We start from the raw sequence: 27,355 nt of genomic DNA on the forward strand, positions 1-27,355 counted from the left end.
GAGCGATACCCCTCAGCACATGCTTTGATGTACGCACACGTGCCTTGATGCAGACGCATACCTTGCAATAGCCTCCTTTGTTCACCAGCTGCCATGTTCCTGCACACAGCATAAAATACACACAACAACAACATGATTTATATACGATATAATCAAAGAATCAGAATTAAAGCGTAGAAAGAGTTTAGTGCTTTTAGTTATAAGGAAACGTTTGTTACAGTCATTTTTTCTTATTGACTAGGGCCATAATCCTCCATCCAAATCCACATAGATGTTTTGATCCATATCTGTGGAGATGTTTTCTGTAGAAGACTCTTCACCTGTAATTTTATACACTGGGAGCTGTACGTATTTTCTAAACAATGACAAGGAATTCCACAACAGATAAAACATGCCACGGCTGCAAGGATTATTAAAATTGTAGTCCCAGTCTGACCCTATTCTACTCTATTTATTAGTATATTATGTTAATTACACTTGGAGTAAACAGGTTACATGAGTTTGCTTAAAATATGGGATAAATAGGTTAAATTAAGCTACTTCATTGTATCTAATAGATTCTATACTAATTATTAGGTACATTTGTTAGATTAATATAAAAAGCTAAACTATAAAAGCTAATCTTAGCTAGCCGGCTAGTTACCCATGCTAATGTAGCTAAATAATGACTTTGTACTTTTCGAGTCTTCTACTAAATAATCTACAATATTCTGCCATAATTATTTAGACGACTTACCAGGTACCTGTATGAAGAAATGTTCAATAGAAGAGGATTTGTAATGTTTTTTTAGTTGCTGCTAATCGCTGCTGCTTCTTGCTGCTGTTTGTTTGTTTGGTGGTTGTCAATTTTAGTGTCTCTTTACTTACAATTGGTAAATTCACAAATAAGAAACAAAAGCACGCTTTGAATTATATATACGTGTCACACTGTGACATCACACCTAGATGCCCCGCCCTCTGCCGGTGACATCATCATGTCACTCACTTTATTTCTCTCTCTCTCTTTCTATCTATCTCTCTCTCTCACACACACATATACACACACACACACACACACACACTCTGCGCATGTACAGATTACACAATCCGGAAGTTGACCCAAGTGATTATATGAATGTTGTAGAATCATAAATGACCAGATGAAGCTGACTGAGGTGAACCCCTGAAACTAACCCAGGAACAGAGTATCAACATTCTGACCACCTGCTGGTTTCTTTTTGAGAGACTGCTGAAAGGAAATTTCTTAAACTATCTATGGACTCAGTCTCGGTCGACCTCATTGTTTTGAATAGAAGTGACCGAACTGAACTCTTGAATCGAATCTTTTTGAACTGAATTGACCAAACTGAATGGACTAAATTATTAAAATTAATATAATAAATAGTTTTTTCTCTAGTGCTGAAGTCATATTGCTGAACAGCTGTACAGCTTCCTCCAGTCACTCTCGGGTTTCCATCCTCATTTCTCTTCCTTCACCTAAGAATCTTTGTTTCCTCAGAGATTTTCTGCGACTCTTTGGGCTTGTAGAGGTTCAGCTTTCTGTTTTGCTGTTTCTCATAGTCAGAACCCAAAGTGCCCTCAGCTGAGCTTCATGTTTCTCCAATTGCTCTTAGTTTCTCAGAAGGATCTTTTTGATGATATATTTTTATGGAGAGCAAAATATTTTAAGTTATTTAAAGTTAAATTTTTATTTATTCTGGAATAATATTCTTGTCTGTTTTTATTAATATTTATGTTCAAAAAACATTGTTTTACTGTGTTCAATAAATGTTTATCCTGTTCGGCCCATAACCTAAGGTGGGCTTTAAGTTTTGGCCCCCTGTGCAATTGAGTTTGACACCCTGATATATATAAATATCATTAATTAATAATAATAACATAATTAAAGGTAATTGAGCAAATCGTTTATCTCAGAAGTGTGTATCAAACTGGTAGCCCTTCACATTAGTCGATACCCAAGAAGTAGCTCTCGGTGTCAAAAAGGTTTGTGACCCCTGATTTATAATCTTGTTACTTTTGTCCCCACATGAACATATATATATTTAGTCATTGTGATTTCACCTTTTTACATCGTATCTCTGTTGGTTTCTTTTATTCAGCTCCATCTCACAGACGTTCTGGGACAGCTCTTAGGAGCGTTCTCCTCCGACAGTATCGTCAATTTCAGCTCTTCTCCCTCACCACTGAGATTGCTCCATTTATTAAACATCTCTACTCCAGCTGTTCCAGAGAACCCTGTCTGCATCCTCGCATCGTGAAGAATACTTTTACACGTGATATGGGCACACAGACCTCGTCTGACCTTCCTGCTGTTTATCATCAGGTGACACAGACCAACAATGAAGACTATGACGACTCGTATTCCTGCATCAACTCTACCATCTCCTCATTATCCTTCATGTTGGTCATCTACTGATTATTCTCCTACTTCCCCCGTTCTCTCACCTGATTATTATTATCCTCCCATATCTTCCCCTGAGTCTGATCCTGATTGCTCACCCATGTCTTCTGCAGCAGCAATGGCCCACAAACTCTTCTTTCCCAATAAACATGCTTAAGTCTGCCTTGTTTTTGTTTCTCCTACACACTCATAACATTAGTCAGACCCTATTCTACTCTATTTATTACTAACTGATTATTATTATTTTAATTATACTTGGAGTAAATAGGTTACATGAGTTTGATTAAATATACTATACTAATCACCAGTGTTGTGCTGGTTACTAAAAAATAGTAACTAGTTACAGTTATTCGTTACTTTATTCAAAAAGTAACTCAATTAGTTTGTTGATTATTTACACCAAAAAGTAATGTGTTACTGTTAAAAGTAACTTTTTAGTTACTTTTAAAAGAACCTTCTTTAATGTTCCCATTAATGCCCTTTTATGCGTTATGGTCTACAAACACAAAACTGACTTAAAACAAAACTAAAGTGGCTTCTGCATCATAAAAGCTGTTGTGTTGAAAAATGTTCCTTTCACAGCTGAAGTATGAAAACTATCAACAATGTAGAACAGAACACCGGGTTAGCTTCTAGCTTCTAGCTCCTCAGGCATGGAGCTTCTGGAGGTGTTGCTATCGCAGTAGATACGAGCTTCGAACCAGAAAGACACAGCTTACATTAGACTAAAAGTTTTGTCTTTATACTCAACTAAAGTGAAATAATGAGCATATTTCCACTTTGAGAAACTCGTCTTGCTCTCGCCTCGACTCGCCATTACTGCCGCACAGACCTGAATAAACAGAGACACACCCACAGTGCGTGTCCAGAGAGAAGTTTAATAATAAAAAGCATGTTGGTTTAATTACAATAAGAATTAATGCTCCAATGTTTGGAAAAGATCTCTAAAAGATCCTAACATTTGATGTAAACCTTGATATTGAAGACCCAAAGGTCCCTAATGTTTGTTGACAAATAGTGTTTTACATAAAAGAATCAGCTTTTATTTTACCAAAGGTTATGATCACATCTTGACATGTGGATTCGATTTGATTATAAATCTTAATGTTTCTATTTATTAATTCATGGAGCCATAAATCTTTTTGGCAAAATTTCCATCAAATTTTGAAAATCTTCAAAATGTTTCTTGGTTGCTGCTAATCGCTGCTGCTTCTTGCTGCTGTTTGTTTGTTTGGTGGTTGTCAATGAGATACTCAAATTTGCTTTATGACATCATAAAATCGATTCTGTACACATCACTCTGGTCACATGACCAGCTGGAGACTTGAGTCCCAAAGCACTTAAAGCACAAACACACTGCAAAATATTATTTTAATACAAAATTACCTTCAAATATCAATCTAGAAAAATGGCCCTGAATCCTGTATGTACACAAAACAGACAAATGAATCTCATTTAAAATGGTTTCAGTGATTCTACATTCTGTTTATATAAATGTTTCTGCAGTTTGCATGTTAATTGGCTGGATGGAGCTTTTATTCATTAGTTATTTATCCAGTTATCATCTGTTAACCTGTTATTTCAACAAAACCAGATTTTCAATTTATTTTTATTTGTATTGCGTTTTTAACAATGAACATTGTTTCGAAGCAGCTTTACACAGATAATGTGGTGATAAAAATAAATGAGATGTTTATGTGTAAGTTTGTCTCTGATGAACAAGCCGGTGCCGACTATGGCGAGAAAAAACTCCCCGAGACGGCATAAGGAAGAAAGCTTGAGAGGAACCAGACTCAAGAGGGAACCCGTCCTCATCTGGGTTTCACTGAATGTCCATTTATTACAGCTAAATGATGTTGAGGTGAAGTGATGATCAGATACAAACTGTAGTCCTGAGTCAGTGTAGCAGACTGTTAACATAAACTACAGTCCAAATCCCAACCCTCAAACTCCTGTTCTTACTCTGTTTTGTTTCTGCGTGGACTATTTCAGCCTGGTGGTCGTAAGTTTTTGGACACTTGGTTTTTTGTGTTTTTTCCTACGAGTACATTGTATTTTACCTGATAGTAGTAGGGCACATGTTTGATCTAAAATAATGAAAGTGATGAGACGGAACTCTTTGTACAAATAATTACACACACACACACACACACACACACACACACACACACACACACACACACACACATTATGTGTTCCTAATTAAGTGTTTGCAATACATGAACACAATTAGTATCATTGTACATACAGTAACATGGTCACTTTTTAAACATATGCATTAAAGACTCCTAATATAAATAATACAAAATTACATATATATAAATATCGAAAAATGGCCCTGAATCCTGTATGTACTGTAGATGTTTTGTTTGAAGTGTTGTGATCATGAAGATGAAATCCTGCAGGTTATTTGGGTTTGTACTGTGCAGAGTGGCTTTCAGTCCTAATGCTCTCAAATGTCGAGACACTGTATGACGAGACAGATCCTTACCCTGTTCAGCACTGAACTGGTGAGCAATTCCAGCTGCAGTGTGGAAACGATTGCACATTGAGATCCTCTGCAGTATCCTGTCCTCTCTTGTATTTGTCTTCCGTGGACGACCAGCCTTCTTGGCAGACTTGAATGAGTTTGTGATGTTGTAAAGATTCAATATTCTTGAAATCACATATTTGGAACGACCAACTTGTCTTGCTATGGCTGATAGGGTCATCCCTTTGGCCTTCATCTGGACAACCTGCTGTTCAGTCACTTTAGAACGGCCCACCATCTTGTAGAGTCAGTGAAACTGGAAGTTAGGCTGCCAGTTAAATAGGGGTTGACAGATAATCGGGGAAATTAGCACCAGGTACCAGATTACACAAATAACTGGGAGGTATCTGAAAGTGTTCTCTAATTTTGATCAGTGTGTTTTCTGCAAAATAATGTTTTTTAAATGCCTTAGTTATTTTGTGGAAAAGGTGTTCTGGTAGCATGGTATAGACAGGACAAAAACTCCTTCAACTGTTGAGCAGTGAAGATGACATTATTTCAGAATTGTTCAATTGTTTATAAATTGATTTTGATCCCCAGTGTACATATTTTCCTTCAATAAGTCTGGAAATGCAGCCATTACGCTCTCACCCATTCGTTACTCTCTTTATGTCCTCGTTTTCAGTCCTAACTATAATGATGTTCATAACAAAACTGGCATGAAGAAACGTGTTCACGCTTTATTCACTTTCCTGTGATGTAGCTTCCTGTGTTTGACTTGTTTGCCGTGAGTTCCGTGTTTGTATTTTTGTTGGCATTTTCAAACTAAACTTTACTATTTATATACCTCTTTTTCCTCTTTAAATCAACCTGAATTGTTTTTTGTCTTCCTGACTTGTGCCTGTAGCTCGTTAACTCGACTACCACTAGTGTTGACTACATTCATTGCCTCACATTTTTTCCTAAATCTGTTCGCGATTATAAGCACTATGTCGGTTGTGTGTCTGCCTTTGAGCACAGGTGAGGACTCCTTTGAGTTGTAAACGGTGGAGTTGGAGCTGGAGGCTTTGGAGAAACAGATTTGCGATCTACATGCAAAGACAGCTGCGAGAGTGGAAAGAGGTGCTGGAAACATTACGGACGGATGCTCACTCGTCCCAGGTAAATTCTTGAAACTAATGCTCCCAGCACCTCAACTCCGCTTGTCTCTCTGCTCTGGCCCAGCTCACCTACTACGCGGCCCACCCAGGTATCGTTCCCTCCGGCACCGGGGCACCACGGACCCTTAATAGACTTAATAATATCCCACGGAGCAGACGTCACTGATATAGATATTTTACCTCAGAGTGATGACATCACAGACCATTACCTCATACTGTACCAGAGGTGGCAAAAGTACACACATCCTTTACTTAAGTAGAAGTACAGATACTCATGTTTTAAAATACTCAGGTAAAAGTTAAAGTACTGATAACTTTCACTTGAGTAAAAAAGTATAAAGAAGTTTTGGCTCTGACATGTACTTAAGTTAAAAGTAGGTGCTACTTCTACCTGTTTTAGTGTCACGTTGGTAACTGGACCTCACATCATATTAATATTAGGGCTGTCAATCAAATTAAATATTTTATCTCAACATAATCGCACATTTCGCACAGAGAGCGCCCCCTGTCTGTTTACTTTATTTTACAAAGGCACAGCTTTACTTCTTGTTGTTTTCTGCCTGCTGATTCTTAGCTTTGTAAACTAGTCTACATCTGTGGTGAGTGAGAGGCAGGACATTATACACCAGTGGATTGAAAAAGATGCACAATGACAGGAAATGGTTTGCTCTGTAAAAAAATTAAAAATATTGACATTTAACCAAATCAATGGATTAAAAAAAAGTAATGAGCCGGTTTTGAAAATGTAAGAAGTAAAAATGACAGATATTTGTGTAAAAATGTAATGAGTGAAAGTAAAATGTTGTCTGAAAAATATTCCAGATTCCATGGTGTAGCAGTCAATCAAAACAGAAAATCAGTTTTAGCCAACGACCCTGCTTCAGTGAAGAAAGACCTGAGAGACATGGTGCAGTCATAAAAACCTGGAGCTTAACACGCTCAAAACAGTGGAGATGATTGTGACATTTGAGTCAGTGAATTTTCTAAGTTTAATTTATATTTTTCCAGTTAGATTTCGAGAGATATGGTTCTATTTATGCACATTGGACATCAACCTTCTCAGCAGCAGGTTCCATAGTGTAGCGGTCATCACGTCTGCTTTACACGCAGAAGGTCCTGGGTTTGACCCCCAGTGGAGCCATGCCATTGAGTCTCTCATTCTGCTGTTGGAATGCTTTTCCTCCATTTCTGTTTCAACCACAATGCAGAAACATGCAAAACTGTTTATTTATTTCCAGGATTGAGTAACAATTTGTGAGTCATATATAAACCTCACTCATGTTTGCAACCTGCATGGTTCCACTGGAAGGACCTTCTGTGTGTAAAGCAGATGTGACGACCACTACCCTATGGATCCACACAATCATCTGCACAGCATAAATGAGCAGAAATAATGATTCAGGTAATATGTTTTCCAGACTGCAACTATATAGTTTTGGGAAACTTGTTGCCCTCAGCTTTCTGTTCTCGGTTGAGAGGAATACAAGTGCTTTTCTAATACTGTATGAGAGTGTGTGATCTGGAGTCTGTGCAGCGGCTGCTGTTCTCACTCTATTTATTCCAGCTCTTTTTTAAAGTCATGTTACATCCTCGATGACTTCAAACTTTACTCTTTACACTATTAATACAGTTCTAAAATGAATTGTATTGATTTGTATGAATCATCTTGTACGAATTGTATGAATGAAGAATATTAATACATTTTTATTCACTCTATGGTGCTCGGTGATCAGGGATAAAAACACACAGCACACATTATGACGCGTCCACTGCAAAAAATATCCGTCAAAATAAAGAAATAAAAGCATGATTTAAGAAGAAACTCTACAGACTGGAAACAAGTCAAATGATTTGCCAGTGCAGTAAAATAATTACACTTGGTAAGATTTCTTGAAATAAGAAGTGATTAAAGCGATGCTGCAGCACTCGTGTGTCTGTTTTCTGAAGCAGCTTCTGCACCTGACGCACAGCACGAGGACTCGACTTTGATGGACCCTTGTGAGGTCTGTTCTGAGTGGAACACGTCTTGGAAAACCTCTGTATGACCCGGACCACTGTACTGTAACTCAGTGTCAGGATGTTACTGATCTTCTTATTGCCTCGGGATCATGGTGGAGTCTCCTGTCATCAGAGAGTCTTTACCATGAGGTGCCGTGTAGAACATCCAGTGGTCAGTATGAGAGAATTGAATAACAGAATATAAGATTTTTATTTTGTTATTTAAAGAGAAGTTTAAATAACATTGGAGTTTTTTTTTCATTTGATGAATTTTAAGTTCATTCATTTTTTCATTCATGTATTTTTGCTCTTGTTGTGAAGTGAAGTTTGTGTCATTGCTGCTACACTGTGCATCTGAACGATCACGACTCAAATCTCACAATAAACTTTAGGGTTTTATCACATTTTCTACTTTCATTCATCTGATTGTCTCCCCAGTGTCCAACTGCTCCATGGCTTTGTGTATCAGTCACCTCACAACTATAGCAAAGAGTTTTTATTATTGACCGAGTAAATTCCAAGTGATTCAGTGCTTATGCTCAGAGACTGACCTGATACACACACACACACACACACACACACACACACACACACACACACATTTTTTTCAAACTACTGCTAAATGTTTGTTTACATTCACAATATTTATTATTATTATATGCACAAGAATTTTGAACTTTGTTCCACATGGATCATGCAAGTAGTTAATAACGTGTTTGTTTGTGTATGTTTCTATTTTCTTTATAGTAATTAATCTTTCATATAATAATATTGTATTGTGCTCCTTTATCAGTGGTCCCCAACCCCGGGGCCACAGACTGCACTGGTCCGTGGGTCAATTGGTACCGGACCGCACAGAAAGAGTAAATGTGTAAATCTGCATATAATAATAATAAAATTGATCATTTAAAAATAAAAAAATATGTTTAAATGTAGACCTTTAGGTACTTAAGCACCCCAGTGCTACTGTATATATATATATATATTTATAATCACAAACTGCTTTTATAAAATGAACATGAAATAAGGCTGTAATACTGCACTGTATTTAACTGAACCAGATTTATTTTAGTTTTAAACATATTGATAGTCATTTTTATTTATTTTTGTTGTATTTTGATGTTTTCAATTTCATTGCAGTAAATTATGACTTTTTGTTGGTATTTAATTTTAGTGTCGGTTTAGTTTTTAATCTATTACACAGTAAAAGCCTTAATATTTATAAATGTGTATTTAAAGTTAATTAAAATTAAAGTATTTAAGCTGTAATACTGCACTGCATTTAACTAATAATATTATTATTATTGTTATATATTGTTATAATTTTAAATGTACTGATAGTTTTTATTTTGATTCTTTATATTTTGAAGTTTTATTTCAGATTAGTTTCAGTTAATAACTTTTTTTATTGTATTTAATTTTAGTCTACCAAACTACAAAAATCACTCAGTGTTAAATTGAGATGTTTGGACATTTATTTCAGCTCATAAATCCTATAAAACATGCAGCATTAAACATGAACTTCCAGCAGATGAACATCTCATAATACTGTCTGGAAGTGAGAAATGTACAGGTTGTTTTTACTCCATACACATGAACTTACTTTGATCAGAAACACAATCATACTCCAAATCAATTCATCAATAAAGTCAATAAAAGAATCCCAAACTGCTGTGTGTCTTGTCCTCGCTATTAATGACGTCATTAGAGCTCCACTACTTCTAATGACCTGCTGTGACAGTGAGCTCTAATACACACCACACTGCCACCTACTGGTCATTTATGATTCTGCAACATTCATAGAGTCACTCCGATCAACTTCCGGTTCTCAACTCGGAATTTACTCGCTTTATACACAGTTTACAGCCGTTTTTATCTTATTTATGACTGTAATATCACTCTTCTCTCAGGAACAACAGAAAAGCTGTGAAGACATGATATTTTATCCGCTCTTTATCTCTGTAATGTGCGCATGCACATAGTGTCAGGTTAAGAGAGACCGGGTTACGTCACAGAAGGAGGGCGGGGCATCTCCCTGTGACGTCACAGTAAGGCTACGTCTATAATTGGAAACGCGTTTCTGTTTCTCTCATTTCCGAGGTTTTTGCGTGTGAGTAAAGAGGCATAAACATGGAGCTCTTCAGAAGGTTGAGAGAGTTTTTTCAAACCAGAAGAACGAAGAAATCTGAGCAGATTGCTGAAATGAAGGAGAAGCTGGAACACATGGAGAAAGTAGTGAAAGACTTGGATGCATTTAATAATCTGATGATAGAGACATTAGCAGAAGAGGAAGAAGAGAAAGCCATTCTGCTACAGACGGTGCAAAAGCTGAAGGCTTCTTTGGCTTCTGAGCGAAAGCAGCAGGAACAGGATATAACTGAGAGAAACTCCACACATCTCCAAAACATCACTGAGCTCCAGTCTTCCCTGAAACTCTACGAGGAACACGAAAAAACAGTAGAACGTGAGAGAGAGAGCTGGGCGAGAGAACAAAAACAACTGCTGGAACGTGTTGCTCAGCTTGAGGTCACTTTGAAAAGAGAGAAAGAAAAGAAGGCCAAACTAGACATGGAGGAGAGGAACAATTCACAGCTCCAGACCATCAGAGAGCTTCAGGACTCCTTGAATCTCTGTGAGAAAGAGAACATTAATTTGATGAGAGACCGAGACCAACTGGAGACGCGTCTTGCTCTGCGAGAGGCTACTTTCGATTCTGAGCAAAATAAACACAGGAAAGAAAAAAAGAAGGCCAAACACGACCTGGAGGAAATGATCACCTCACACCTCCAAACCACCTGGAAGCTCCAGGATTCCCTCAACCACTGTGAGGAAGAGAAAAAGAGGGCAGAGCACGAGATAAATAATTTGATGAGAGAACAAGAGCGACTGGAGAAACATGTTGCTCAGCTGGAAAAAAATTTTAAATTTGAGAGTGAATTTAAGAAAAAACAAAAGACCAAACGAGACATCACTCGCTTTAAAACCAGATTCCTCAATAATTCATGAGGAACAGGAAATGGCAGCACTGAAGAGAATCTGCAACGCTCTGGAGAGGTTTAGATTCAGCATGTGAGCACATGCAATTACATATCATAAAGTACAAAACACATCAATGTTTATTGTAATATTTAATAAAAATTTTATATTTTAATATTGTGTGTGTTTTGTGTCTTTTATTAAAGTGTTGGACTTCATTTCGTAACTAAGAATTAAAATCCACATGATGAAATGTTGGGAAAATGTGACAAAAGTAAATGATAATAAAATAAAGGTTTTGATTGAAATCATTTGAACATGAACAGAAGTTAAACTGATCAAAACTATCGATTGCTGCAAAAAGTTTAGTTTGAATGCAGCCTTATAACATCTACTGCTCAAATATAACTTCTGACCACCTCAGTTATGTTAAAAACATCAGAAATAAATCTTTGAATCCAAAACATTAGAAAATAACAATTTAAATCAATAGATTTATTTTATTAATTCAATCCATTCAGTTTGTTCAATTCAGTTAAAAAAGATTTGATTCGGTAATTTTGACTCCTTAGATTCAGTTTAAGTCACTGAGTCAATTCCCTGATATTGATTCAATTGATTCACCAGGAAATGATTCGATTCCACAGTTCACAAACATAAAACACTCCTGTCTCCTTAAAAATATCACTTGAAAAGAAACTTTTGTTCTGTTTGTGCAAAACCAGCAGGTGGTCAGAAAGTTCCTTCTCTGTTCCTGGGTTAGTTTGAGGTTCACCTCAGTCAGCTTCGTCTCCGTGGTTTGGCTCGTCATCTTACATCATCGTCTCATTGTAATAAACGGTGTTCCAGCATGAAAAACCCCTGACCTGCATATATACAGACAATAATCAGTTCCCAAACATCTCAACATTCACTGTGTCTAGTTCAATAACAGAACAAATAGCATTCGTACAGTTCAGAGTCTGATTTGAGGTTTAATCAAGTTTTCATTGGATTCTAACATGTTTGATTGAGTTCTTGTATGTAGATGATACTTTTAATACATTTAATAGTAACTTCATGCAGGTTCTTACCATAAAGACTCAATGTTATAAAAAGTTTTTGACAAAATAAATTGTTTCAATGTTATTAAATCTGTACTCGTTATTTCTACATTATTTATTACATTAATTTTGATAAGCTGATTTAATCAACAGTTTAAGTTTTAGACAGTTTAATATTATTAAGAAAAATATGTTGCTTTGTAAAGATCAACATCACATATAACTAGACAACAAAACACCATTAATAATATTTGTACAGAATTAAGTAAAAAGAAAGTCCTGACAGAGCCACTAGAGGGCAGTGTGAGACTGACATCTGACAACCAACTGCAGTTATTATTATTATTATTATTATTATTATTATTATTATAGTTTTGGGGGGATTTATGAATGTTCCTTGCTTTGATCAGCAAGATCAGTCCAGTCCAGTTTTATTGTTTAAGCAAAACCAATTATTAGGAATTTAATCATTTTATCACTTTGGGTTTTATTAATGTGTAAATCTGCATATAATAATAATACAAATTATTCATTATAAAATCATAAATATGTTTAAATGTAGACATTCAGGTACTAAAGCACCTCAGTGCAATAAAGTATTGCATTCTAAAGTCCAGCAAACACGACATGGGAGTCAATTCCTTGTAGCATTTTCTTGAACTTGGTTTGCAGGAGAAAATCTGGTTTTGTTGAAATAACAGGTTAACAGATCATAACTGGATAAATAACTAATGAATAAATGCTTCATTCAGCTCATTAACATGCAAACTGATGAGTTCCATCACCTGCTGTATGAACCTGAACAGAATCCACATTGTATTTCTAGTTGGAGATGCTGAGATTCTCTTTTTATTGAAATCTTTTTATTAAAACAGCAGGATGAGTTACTAAAGCTGAGCTTTTTCTCTCATTGAGACGTGAATTCTGTAGAACTGCTACTGCAATTTTTACATGAGATGCAATAAAATCGTCCACCTACAGAACCTACAGAAACCAAACATGACTTCCTGTAACTCAGCGTAACTTCCATGGAGGAGTCTCCCCCGTGTGGGTGGAGGAGGAACTGCTACAGTTTAGAGCCTGATTTGAGGTCAGTTGGGGAGCGGTCAAAATACAGAAAAATCAGTGCATTTTATTCACCATATTCAAACATTCAAAAATCTTTTTTAGGTTTGCTCAATCTTTCAAATAATTTGTATTTAGAGTCTCCCTGTTTATTATATTCTTATTTAAAATGTAAGTTATTTTACTGTACAGTTTTTAGAAAAGTAAAGGCAAAATCACTCTAAACCTTATGATGTAGACCAACAGATATCCTGCACCTTTTGATCTAAGTAGGCGTGGAGGATCAGACTGGTACAGAAGTTCACTCAGATACTGTGGTGTGAGAGCGTTAAGTGCTTTATACGTCAGTAGTAATATTTTATAATCAATGTGAGATTTGATTGGGAGCAGTGTAGATGATTAAAACAGGAGTGATGTGGTCATATTTCCTAGATCTAGTGAGGACTCTTGCTGCTGCATTCTGAACTAACTGAAGCTTATTTCTGCACTTACTCACACACCCAGACAGTAAAGCGTTACAGTAGTCTAATCTAGATGTAACAAAAGCATCAACTAGTTTTTCTGCATCCTGTAACGACATCATATTTCTAATTTTAGCAATATTTCTAAGGTGAAAGAGGGCGATCCTGGTGATTATTCACGTGAGTCTTAAAGGAAAATCTACAGTCAATAATCACACCAAGATCTTTAACTGCTGTACACGCTGAAACAGAAACACCATCCAGAGATGCTACGTCATCAGAAAGGTTGCTTTTAGCTGCATGTGGTCCTACACTGTAAAAAATGATTTGTTGACACAACTTGATTTAGTCCAGTCATCTTGTTGCATTGACTCAGTTAAGTTTAGCACATTAGGTGTTAAGTTCACTCAACTTTTATTCATGTGTTGAAACTCTCAGCATTTTTTTTTAAACAGATACACTGCATCCAAAAACACAGACATGAAGAATTCTCTTACAAAGATATAAAACACTAGACAAGAAAATCCTTCACATATACACAGCTCACACAAAAAGGCGCAAACTTCTGTATGCACAGACCCACATCCTCGAGCCAAAATACTACAAATAACTCTCCTTGTCATCAGATATATTCATTACAAGAACAAGAGTACATGAATAATTCACAATAAGCCGTGTTAAACTTTACATTAAACTGTTCAAAACCTGTCTTCAATTCCCAATCATAGTAAAAACAAGGAAAGAGGAAGCAGTACAAGTGAACAAGAAAACAGTCAGTTTAAAAAGATTTTAAGAATCCCAATTTCCCACTTAAAACAATGAGATCTAAAAACAACACTGCTCTTAAACTTTAAACCAGTACAACCATTATACAGTAGCAAAATGGAAAAAAGCTTTTCTTTGTTTTCTGTCTTATCGCAGCAACTTAGTCTTTAAAGAGTGAACTTTTGCGGTGCAAGAGTCTGATCCAACTCCAATAAACAGCTGCTGCATCACTTCAAAATGGAATTTAAGTTCCTTTGGGAAATCATGAGTTCGTTTAAAGTTAAAAACGGACTCTTGCAGCGCACTGGGGGTCAAGGCCAATAAACACTTTCTGAATACTTTCAAACGTGTATTTTAGTTCTTTAGGAGAGCGAAGGATTTTGATGGCATAAATCAAGTCAAATTGGAAAGCAACAGTTGTAGGGACGTCTTGCACATTATCCAACACAACTTGCTACTCTAAAACTACAGAAAGGCACCTTACATTTGAGTTTGAATGGATGGTGGCAACATCATCTTCAACGACAGTTAAGACCCCCTTCTTCATCCCTTTTGTGTGAGTGTCTTCTGGGTCTGTGTCCTGCAGTAAAAAGCAGCATAAAGACAGAATTATAACCCAGAATTTATTACATTCTGCTGGACCACAAAGAGATTTTTATATTGTTTGAGATAGGTCACCCAAAAATCACACATGCTGCAATTTTCCATTGTGTTTGCTTGGATATACACCATGTAGCCAAAAGTATGGGGACACCCCCTTCTAATGAACAGGTTTCACTACTTTAGTGATTTCCATTAATACAAATCCTAATGTTTAAGCATATAATTATATTTGATGAAATTGTTTGAACAGGACCCTTTTCTATTCTAAAATAGCAATGCTGCTGTGTATGGAAAGGTAAAAAAAAGAAATCATGATTCAGTCAGTGTGGAAGAACTTGACTGGTCTGCAGAAAGCAAAGGTTTAATCCCAGATGAACATCTCTGGTGGGACTTTAAATGCAGACCCTGAGCCAAAAACATCACCAAACACCAATGACTTGTACTTACACTATATGGACAAAAGTATTGGGACACATCCTTCTTTAGAACAGAAAAAAGACACTTCCAAAAGTGTGGCAACAAAGATGAAAATATAATTCATGTATTTACAAACTGTATTTCCATCCCTGTTGGGGATCGCCCTCGATAGTGCCGAAACCTGTAGTGTTTCAAGAAGACCTCTGTGCTTCTGTGGGCAAATCTGCAAAGCTTACACTGCTTTCATACCTATGAAAAGAAAAACAAACACAGTCTGACATGAGTTACATTCCAACTAAATTGACATTAATTATTAGTATTACATACAAAAAATAAGAATATTTAATGAATCACAAAGCAAAACAATAATGCCAAATTACATTTAAATAATTAAATGGTGCTATGAAGAGCTATGCTAAAAAAAAAAAAAAAAAACACTAAGCTCCTGAAATACTAGACATTTACTGATAATTCAACATGATGATATATTTTCTGTGTTTTAGACCGGATGTTATGTGAAGCACGTTATGTTATACGTCTAAGATCAGAAATAACCACAGGCTTAACAAGGCTAAAAATACGCTATAACTATAACTCAATTATCACGTGTTTAGCATTAACGTTAGCCAAAACTGATTCACAGAAAGCAAAACACGGACGGTGAAATGTAACTGACCAGCTGGCAGAGGATTCTGTCTGGTCTTTAAGCCGTCCTCAAACGCAAATCAAGCAAAGATTTATCCAAAAAGAAAGATTCATTCTCAATTTAGCATTTGTAATTAGCATTAGGCGTATGACTGTGTATCATATGCTTTCGTATTCTTCTTTGACTTAAATACTAAAGATTCTATAAACTCCTTCCACAACACACAACCCATTTAAATACAGTTTATTGTAATAACTATAACTTACACAATAATTTGTCGTGTATTTTGAAACATTTAATTAAAATTTTACAAAGTGAACTGAACATGACCTTCAAATGAAGCACGTTAGCTGTCTGAGCTCATTGCAAAATACAGTGGAACCTCGGGTTACGAATTTAATTCGTTCCGGTACTTTATTCGTAACCTGAAAAGTTCGTATCCCGATACAAATTTCCCCATAATAATGAACAGAAACTTCGGTAATTCGTTCTGGACAACCAAAAATATTACTTAAATAAAAATAAAGCCAATATTCACTAATATTATTTACTTTTAACATGTTATATTAAAATTATACCACATAAAAACATACAAAAGAGGAAAAGATCTTTACCGGGTACTTTCCCTTTGAGAAGACTCGCTGCAGGAGACGACGTCAGAGAAGGGGAGGAGGGAGAGTTATTGTTTGGAAGGAGAATCTTATTATATTATATTATTTATATATTATTATATATTATATTATAGAATATTAAAGACAGTGTTATTAACACGAACGCTGAGACAATTGTTGCATTAGAGGGAAAATGAGAGCTGGTTCTTTAAGGCTACTATCAGTTGGTATTGAAGTCCAGAGTGAAATTCATTATGGGTATTGTACTTCGGAAAAGACTGTAACCCTGCTAATCTATCTTCATAAAAACAAGTAAAGTGGTTATGCATCGGCTAATGTTGTCCATCTCATCATTCCACGAGCATGAACTAATGAGTTGTTACGCTGCTGCCGGGAAAAGTTCAAGCGGATAAGTAACACGATGCTCTCGCTAGGGACACAGGACGCTAACTGATGTGACGAGCTGCGTGGATAGAGCAAAAACAACCAACTTGCCTGCGATTTTTTGGTGAGCGACATTCGTATCCCGATATATTGTTCGTAACCAGGGGCAAAAATTTTGATGAACTGCGATTCGTAACCTGAATTATACGTATGCCGGGGCGTTCGTAACCCGAGGTTCCACTGTACGTTAAGCATTTGTGTAATATATTTAGGTAATTTTCCATAATAAAACTACAAGAAAGTTTGCCTGAACCAGAGAACATCCAGCCCCTTCTAAAATGCAGTTGATGAGGGGAAACCCTGTGCAAAATGCTACGGAAACAGACTGCGCATGCGAAATGACCAGACGTGGCAAAAGTACACACATCATTTACTTAAGTAGAAGTACAGATACTCATGTTTTAAAATACTCAGGTAAAAGTTGAAGTACTGATTATATTTTTTTACTCAAGTGAAAGTAAAGAAGTCTTGGCTCTGACATGTACTTCAGTAAAAAGTAGTTATTACTTCTACCTGTTTTAGCTGTTAACTGGACCTCACATCATATTAGATAGATAGATAGATAGATAGATAGATAGATAGATAGATAGATAGATAGATAGATAGATAGATAGATAGATAGATAGATAGATAGATAGATAGAAAGAGCAATAATGAAGATAAATATGTATCATATGTACAGCATGTGATATTTATTTACATTTACATTTGCGGCATTTAGCAGACGCCCTTATCCAGAGCGACGTACAAACGTGCTTTAAATCTCTAGTAGTGAATAAATCTACACTGGTACGCAAGAATACAAACTCAATATAAATATAACTCGAATTCTACAAACTTGGAAAGTGCTAATTTAGGTATTTCAGGAAGAGGTAGGTCTTCAGTCGTCGCTTAAAGATAATCAGGGACTCTGCTGTACGGACATCTAGGGGAAGTTCATTCCACCACCTCGGTGCCAGAACAGAGAAGAGCCTTGAATTGTACTTACCTCTCATTCTGAGAGAAGGTGGTACCAGTCGAGCAGTGCTGGAGGATCTCAGACAGCGTGGTGCAGTGCGAGATGTGATGAGGTCACTGAGGTAAGATGGTGCTGGTCCATTTTGGCCTTGTAGGCAAGCATCAGTGTTTTGAATCTGATACGTGCAGCTACTGGAAGCCAGTGAAGGGAGCGCAGCAGTGGGGTGGTGTGGTGCAGCTGCGTTTTGGATCATTTGCAGTGGACGAATAGCGTTCAGGGGAAGACCTGCCAGCAGAGAGTTGCAGTAGTCCAGTCTTGAAATGACAAGAGACTGAACAAGCAACTGGGCAGCCTGTATGGACAGAAATGGTCGAATCCTTCGGATGTTATAGAGAAGAAATCGACAAGAACGAGCAACATTAGCGACATGTGGGAAAAAAGACAGTTCATTGTCCATAGTTACCCCAAGGTTACGAGCAGTGGCTGAAGGGGAGAGCAGAGAGTCATGAAGTGTTATTTGTAGATCTTGACCTGGAGATGAATCACCTGGGATGACCAGCAATTCTGTTTTATGGGGTTGAGTTTAAGTTGGTGAGCCCTCATCCATAAAGATATGTCTGACAAGCATGCTGAGATCCGAGCGGAAGCTGTGGTATCTGATGGAGGAAAGAAAAGATGAGTTGAGTGTCATCTGCATAGCAGTGATAAGAAAACCCATGTGAGGATATGACTTCACCAATGGAGTGGGTATAGAGGGAGAAAAGGAGGGGACCAAGTACCGAGCCTTGTGGGACACCAGTGGTGAGTCTGCATGGGGCAGATGTGGATCCCCTCCATGTTACCTGGTATGAGCGACCTTCCAGGTAGGAAGCAAACCATTCCCATGCTGTTCCGCAGATATCAAGGCTCTTGAGGGTTGACAAAAGTGTCTTGTGGTTGACTGTGTCAAATGCTGCTGAAAGGTCCAGAAAGATAAGTACAGATGATAGCTTGGCTGACCGAGCAGCATGTAGTTTCTCAGAAACAGCCAATAGGGCCGTCTCTGTGGAATGTGCCGCTTTGAACCCAGACTGGTTCGGATCGTGGAGGTTGTTCTGTGAGAGATAGACAGACAGTTGGTTAAAAACAGTGCGTTCCAGAGACTTAGAGACTTATGTAAGCATATGAACAGTAATTAAATATAAAGGCTATAACAGTGCAGAGACGTGTGGACATCATTAAGAGCCTTTGCTATGTTTCCACATGGACAGATAATGAGGTGATACCGGAGAAAGTGCACCTCTTCAAGTCAAGTAAAGTCAAGAAGCTTTTTTTTATATAATCATAGACATTTTACAGATTTAAATGATGTATTATTTTTATCTGTACAATCAATAAAGACAGTAATTTAAACACTCATCAATCAAATACAATTATCAACAGAATCTGAATCAATGACAGTTGATTCCTCTATGTATTATGTAACAGAGACATCTAGTTACCATGCTAAGCTAGCCCCGGTCCGAGAGCAGAGAGAGAGAGAGAGAGAGAGAGAGAGAGACCAGAGGGCGGAGCATCTCGGTGTGACGTCACAGTAGGGCAACTTCTATGTAAGTCAGAATGCGTCTCTGTTTCTCTCATTTCCGAGGTTTGTGCGTGTGAGTAAAGACACGTAAACATGGGGCTCTTCAGAAGGTTTAGAGAAATTTTTCAAACCAGAAGAACGAAGAAAACTAAGCAGATTGCTGAAATGAAGGAGAAGCTAGAACACATAGTGAAAGTAGTAAAAGACTTGGATGCATTTTCTAATCCAAGGATAGAGAAGATAACAGAAGAGAGAGAAGAAAAAACCATTCTGCTACAGATGGTGCAAAAGTTGGAGGCTACTTTGGCTTCTGAGCGAAAGCAGCGGGAACAGGATATAACTGAGAGAAGCCAGAGCTGGGCGAGAGAACAAAAACAACTGGAGGAACGTGTTGATCAGCTTGAGTTCATTTTTGAACAGACCGCCAAGAAGCTCCAGTCTTCCCTGGAAATCAATGAGGAACTGGAGAAAACTGTAAAATGTGAGAGAGAGAGCTGGAAGAGAGAACAAAAACAACTGGAGGAACATGTTGCTCAGCTTGAGCTCACTTTGGAACGGACGACCAAGAAGCTCCAGTCTTCCCTGAAAATCCATGAGGAACTGGAGAAAACTGTAAAATGTGAGCGAGAGAGCTGGACGAGAGAACAAACGAAAGTGGAGAAACGTGTTGCTCAGCTCGAGGTCACTTTGGAACAGACCACCATGGAGCTCCAGTCTTTCCTGAAAATCCTTAAGGAACTAAAGAAAACTGTAGAATGTGAGAGAGAGAGCTGGACGAGAGAACAAAAGAATATGGGGCAACATGTTGCTCAGCTTGAGGTCACTTTGGAACAGACCACCATGGAGCTCCAGGATACTCAGAATCACTGTGAGAAAGTAAAAAATAGTGCAGAGCAGGAGAGAGATCATTTGATCAGAGAGAAAGAGCGACTGGAGGAACGTGTTGCTAGTTGGATGCCACTGTGCTCTGTGCCGAAGAAAAGAAGACTTCAGAGAATAAAACAGATCATTATATGAGAGTCCGAGAGCGATGGGAGGAAATTGTTGCTCAGCTGAGACAAGAAAACATTCAAAAGAAAACAAGAAATAGAAAAAAAAGAAGACGACAAGAGAAACAGAGAGTCTGAACATGCCTTTTTCCTCTTTCTGTTTCTCTTATGGCTATTTATGATAGTTTTACACTTATAGTCAATAGTATAAAGCTGAGTGTAAAGCTATTGTATCTTGTAGATCGTCTCGTCTTTTGATCATTTTTTATTTCTGTCTTGTCAAAAATACTGATTTTAATCTTTTACTACAGTGAGACACAATAAACACTATTAACAACCATTATTTTTGTCTTCCTTACAAACACCGTATGACCTCCTCATGGATTCTTCCACTTAGTTTATATCCCTCTTGTGGGGCAGGGGGCTGTGGCTCGGGGTCATAATGCTGAGGGGGGGGAGGTCAGGAGGGAGAGGGAAACTGGTCCTCAGTGCCACATTGTGCAAAACACCACACACCCTTATAATCTTACACACTTTTTCCGGGTGGTATAGAAGTCTTCCATCTGAGACATCCAGAGCTCCACATCTGCATTTAAGGAGGTGAGGAGCGTCTGAGGGGTGAAGCCTCTGTCACATGTCATATTATAGACTACATCAGGACAATGTTTACAATTTCTACATGTTGTTAAAGTCACCAAGAAGCCAGTCATCACGTCCTGCAGCTGCCTGTAGTCTGTTCCCTACACTGCTATGTGTCAGGATAAAGGAATCATGTGCTGAAGCAGGTCAGTGTGCCACAGTGAAGGGAAACCTGATGTATCGACTACCCACCTTAATAATAACATCCAAAATGACAGGCATTATGACACTCAGGGGCAGATACCAGACCTATAGCATGAGATTTAATAGAATTATATTATATTTAAAGAAGATCTTTGTGAAAAAGTTGATTATATATAATATTTATATAAAGTACTTCCCTGTCTGCCATTTCCCACTAGAAACAACCTGTTGTCATTAACCCCAGAGTGGTGAGGACCTGTATTTGGACGGGGATGGCATGGTTCTGGTGTGTTTCCCTCTGTAGTACTGGACCCAATTCAGCACATAGTTGTTCACATCCTGGTGAACTTCTACCGCTGCGCAGTAGAGAGCATCCTGACCAGCTGTGTCACAGTCTGGTATGGGAGCTGCTCTGCTGCAGAGCGTAAGGCACTGCAGCGGGTGGTGAAAACTGCCCAGCGCATCACAGGGACTCCACTCCCAGCCATGGAGGACATCCAAAAGAAACGCTGTCTGCGTCGAGCTCGCAGCATTCTTAAGGACTCCTCTCATCCCGCCCACAGACTGTTCACTCTTCTGCCCTCCGGCAGGCGTTTCAGGTGCCTCCGGACCAGGACCAGCAGACTAAAGAACAGCTTTTTTCCTAGAGCTGTCTCTTTAGTGAACTCTGACACTCACTGATACACTACTACATTCCCCCCACACCGCACACTCTTTGCTAATGGACTCTCTGAACAAAACTTATGCTCACCAAGACACTGATCATTTCTCACCTCACACTTTGTTGTTGCACGGACTGTTTACACAAAACTTGCTCATTTGCACACTGCTCTTTTTTTATTGCTGCTCACCATAAACTTATCACCACTGTACATATACCTGTTCTCTGTTTATAGCTATAGCAATATTATTATGTCCACTGCTTACATCCTTCTGTAAATCTCTGTGTATAGTAATAGGCATCTGTATAGCATGTTCATAATACATTTATATATATACATCTGTATATTATTGTTCATAGTACATATATACTCATCTGTAATTATATTATATTTATAGTACATATATATATATATATATATATATATATATATATATATATATATATATATATATATATATATATATATATATACACTACTCTGTATATTGTGTTTTACATATATAACATATATTCATCTGTATACAACATTTATAGTACATATTCATCTTTTAATTACTGTTTATAGTCTTTATTTTATTTAACTGTAAATTCATGTTAAATCTATATATCCTGCACTTGCTGTTATTGCACTCTGGTTAGACCCAAACTGCATTTCGTTTCATTGTACTTGTACATGTGTAATGACAATAAAGTTGAATCTAATCTAATCTAATCTAGATCCAGGAGCACAGCTGTAGGAATCTAAATCAGCTTATTATCCAGTCATCATCCAGGCCAAGAAATTATCATGATCCCTGGAGACTCTTTTTCTCCTTAATCATTCATTGGCGTAATCCTCCAGCAGTGCCATCATGCAGCATTACACACGGGGGTCACCACAGCATTTATATGTTTACAGTAATTACACTGATCATTAACACCATGGCAAAATCAGCATGAATTAGTGGCATCACCACCCGAGATACAATTTAAAGATGAAAATGTGACGCGTGAACACGTTTCTTCATGCCAGTTTTGTCATGAACATCATTATAGTTAGGACTGAAAATGAGGACATAAAGAGAGTAACGACTGTGTGAGAGCGTAATGGCTGCATTTCCAGACTTATTGAAGGAAAATATGTAGTTATTTACACTGTGTTCTGCAGTTATCTAATGGTAGGGGATTTGATGTTCTCCTGTATTCCATGCAGTCGGGCATCTCCTCCTCCTGCGCTCCCGTAGTGGAATGTGATGGTGAGACGTCGCTGATTACATATTTAGAGTGAATTTTTATTTAACATTTGAGTTGGATTTTATAAGAAGGTGTTTATGAAACAACTATCACTCAGTACAAACCCAAATAACCTGCAGGATTTCATCTTCATGATCACAACACTTCAAACAAAACATCTACAGTACATAAAGAATTCATTTTTCAATATTTATATGTTACTGTAATTTTGTATTATTTATATTAGGAGTCTTTAACGACTGTGCATATGTTTAAACAATGACCATGTTACTGTGTGTACAATGATACTAATTGTGTTCATGTATTACAAACACTTTATTAGGAACACCTATATATTTATATACACTGTGTGTGTGTGTGTGTGTGTGTGTGTGTGTGTGTGTGTGTGTGTGTGTGTGTGTGTGTGTGTGTGTGTGTGTGTGTGTGTGTGTGTGTGTGAGAAAAAATACAAAAAAAAAGTGTCCAAAAACTTACGACCACCAGGCTGAAATAGTCCACGCAGAAACAAAACAGAGTAAGAACAGGAGTTTTGAGGGTTGGGATTTGGACTGTAGTTTATGTTAACAGTCTGCTACACTGACTCAGGACTACAGTTTGTATCTGATCATCACTTCACCTCAACATCATTTAGCTGTAATAAATGGACATTCAGTGAAACCCAGATGAGGACGGGTTCCCTCTTGAGTCTGGTTTCTTCCTTATGCCTCTCGGGGAGTTTTTTCTCGCCACATTCGCCACCGGCTTGTTCATCAGAGACAAACTTACACATAAAGAACATCATATTCCTTTTTATCACCACATTATCTGTGTGAGAAATGCTCTATTTGTGCGGATAAATATGTAATCTGAGAGAGAGAGAGAGAGAGAGAGAGAGAGAGAGGGCGGGGTGACGTCACAGGAGAAGCTCAGGGCGTGTTTGTGTGACATCACAGTAGGACACGTCTTTATAAGTCAGAACGTGTCTTTGTTTCTCATTTCTCAGAGACGAAATCTAAGCAGATTGCTGAAAAGAAGGAGAAGCTGGAACACATGGAGAAAGTAGTAACAGCGTTTGATACATTTATCAATCTGATGATGAAGAAAAGCGAAATAGAGAAAGAACAGAACAACATTCTGGTACAGATGGTGCAAGAGCTGGAGGCTACTTTGGCTTCTGAGCAAAGGCACCGGGAACCGGACATAAAAGAGAGAAACTCCACACACCTCCAGAGCTGGGTGAGAAAACAAAAACAACTAGAGGAACATGTTGCTCAGCTTGAGGCCACTTTGGAACAGAACACCATGAAGCTCGAACCTTTCCAGCATCACTTTGAAAAAGTGAAGAATAGTGCAGAGCATGAGAGAGATCATTTGATGAGAGACAGAGAACGACTGGAGGAACGTGTTGCTCAGCTGGAGGCCACTTTGGAAATTGAGAAAAAAAAATGGGAGGATGAAAGAGTGAAGGCCAAACTAGACATGGAGGAAAAGAACATCTTACAGCTCCAAACCATCAGAGCGCTCCAGGATACTCTGAATCATTGTGAGGAAGAGAAGAATAGTGCAGAGCAAGAGAAAGATCGTTTGATGAGAGACAGAGAGAGGCTGGAGGAACATGTTGCTCAGTTGGAGGCCACTTTGTTAAATGAGACAGAGAAATGGGAGGACGAAAGAGAGAAGGCCAAAAGAGACATGGAGGAGATGAACACCTTACACCTCCAATCTACCAAAAAGCTCCAGGATTCCCTGAATCTCTGTATAGAAGAGAAGAAGAGAGCAGATCATGAGATTGATAATTTGATGAGACTTATAGTCAATAGTATGAAGCAGAGTGATTTTCTGTAGCTTGTAGATCGTCTCATCTTTTGATCATTTTTATATCTACAGATTTGAAACTTTTATTGTACGCATGATACATCTAAAAATGCTCGAGTGCTCACTGACGCCCCCTGCAGCTACAGCGAGACACAATAAACACCATTAACATCATTTCAGATGAGCTTCAGCAGATGAGAGAAGTGATGCAAGAAATTACACAACTATTAAAAGATGTAGTTGAACCTAGAGACCTGCACAGGACATATTTTTCAGTCCCACTCCCTCAAAATATGTTATTTTCTCCAGCTTCTCACAAAAGCTCAACTGCTTTTTCCCGCTACTCTGCTTTTTTTGTTTCACTTGCTTTTAATATCATAATAAAAAAAAAAAAAACGGAAAATAAACAGATGTTTTGTTTTATTTAAATGTTTACTTTTTGTGTAAATAATGAAAATGGACATGAATAAAAAACTTTTCAGAACCTGGAACATCAACTAAAATAATATATAAAAATCAGGCCAAGGTTTTTACTTGTATGTTCCTTTCTTTAATAATGCAATAATTTCTGTAGCACTCAGCGATTCTCCTCTGTCCTGCGCTTCAGACATTTTGCCTCAGTGTGCTCTAGTAGTCTAGTAGTGTAAAACTTTAATTCTTCCAAAACCCACATAATCAAGTATTTCAACAACCGCACCTGTATTCACCCATCAAAACATACAAATCCAGCAGTGCCATCATGCAGCATTACACACGGGGGTCACCACAGCATTTATATGTTTACAGTAATTACACTGATCATTAACACTGTGATTGAGATAGAGGAGAGGAACAACTTACAGCTTCAGACCAACAGGGGGCTCCAGGATACCCAGAATCTCTGTGAGGAAGAAAAGAAGACTTCAGAGAATAAAACAGATCATTATATGAGAGTCCGAGAGAGATGGGAGGAAATTGTTGCTCAGCTGAGACAAGAAAACATTCAAAAGAAAAGGAGAAATAGAAAAAAAAGAAGACGACAAGAGAAACAGAGAGTCTGAACACTTTTACTACAGCGAGACACAATAAACACTATTAAATAAATAAAGATTTTGAATTTCAATCATGTCTAATGTCTCTTCATCACAGAGAGCATTCAATGATGGTATTTCTTTTCTTGAAATCCACTTTAGTAAAGTCAGTGATGTTTGATGTCCTTAAAGAAAAGGAATTTGACAGAAACTGAAGTTGAGGTATTTTCTTGCAGCTTTAGTGCTTTGTTTATTTTGTCCACTGTAGTCCACTGAAAAGCACAGTTTAATACTGTGTGCTCATGTGTGTATCAGTGTTCTGATTTAATCAACTGAATAGTCGGTGTAGGTCACAAGAGTGTGTGTGTGTGTGTGTGTGTGTGTGTGTTATTACCCATAAGGCAGTGATTTTTAACCTTTTGAGGCGTGACTCATTGTTTACATGAAGAAAACACAGTGCATGTAGGGGTACGGCCATGGGCGTAAATTTCATTTAACAGTAGGGGGGACAATGAATATAAAATTTCTCATGAGCAATTTATGAAGGGGGACACAAATAATACAGTCAAATTGTACTTACAGTATAAAGACACAGTGTCCCCACAGTGAAAAACTTTGTTTCTATCATTATTATTGTAGCATGGAGACTGCATCAGTTACAATGGTAATTCAAAGCTCTTTACATAAATAAAGTAAAACTATCATAAAAAAATAATCACAACAATAAAAACAAGGAATTAAAAAAAGGGTTTAACATTTTATTTACAAATTAAAACATTTAAGAACAGAATAGAAACTGATTATAAAAATACAGTGGGTCAGTTCGGCTGTAGCACAGTGATCATTTAGTAAATGCACAGATAAACAATATGCTAATTGTGTGTTAATGTTAACATTATACCAAGTCGTCCCAAATAAAACACTGCATGTGAAACGGCTTTGGTGTGTTAGTGTCAGTGCACTATGCTACAAGCTATTGTAAACAAGCTAACGTTCACTAGATAAGTGATATTTTAATCTCTAATAGAGCAGATTCATGGAAAATTACATCCGAAATCAGCATTTTTGCCACAACTAATTTATGAATGAGTCTGCATCAACTACATTAAAGAGAATCGCTTTATTTAAGGTGAATAAAATCCTTTAGTTAATGGAGTTGAACATTAATTGAGGCGCAGACACACACCTGACTCGTGTGTAGAGAAGGTGAGATGAACTGGGAAAGCAGGCAGTGGGTCAAACCACTGTGAGGAAGAGAGGGGAACTCAACTGTTTCTAAATGCAGTTTTGCGTTGTGTTT

At 37.5% G+C, this 27,355-nt stretch overlaps 1 protein-coding gene, 1 non-coding gene and 1 pseudogene across 2 annotated transcripts in view; 2 read left to right on the forward strand and 1 right to left on the reverse strand.

Annotated features, from left to right (window-relative positions):
• LOC124384578 (zinc finger protein 850-like) overlaps positions 1 to 27,355 on the reverse strand; it is a 1,373,244-nt gene that overhangs the window by 34,310 nt on the left and 1,311,579 nt on the right. The gene's annotated exons all lie outside the window — the stretch shown is intronic.
• LOC124384668 overlaps positions 1 to 27,355 on the forward strand; it is a 920,651-nt pseudogene that overhangs the window by 24,508 nt on the left and 868,788 nt on the right.
• On the forward strand, positions 7,100 to 7,172 carry trnav-uac. The gene has a single exon. It is a non-coding gene; the product is annotated as a tRNA-Val (tRNA).

This window comes from Silurus meridionalis, chromosome 4 (assembly GCF_014805685.1).
Source record: "Silurus meridionalis isolate SWU-2019-XX chromosome 4, ASM1480568v1, whole genome shotgun sequence".
Classification (NCBI taxonomy): Eukaryota; Metazoa; Chordata; class Actinopteri; order Siluriformes; family Siluridae; genus Silurus; species Silurus meridionalis.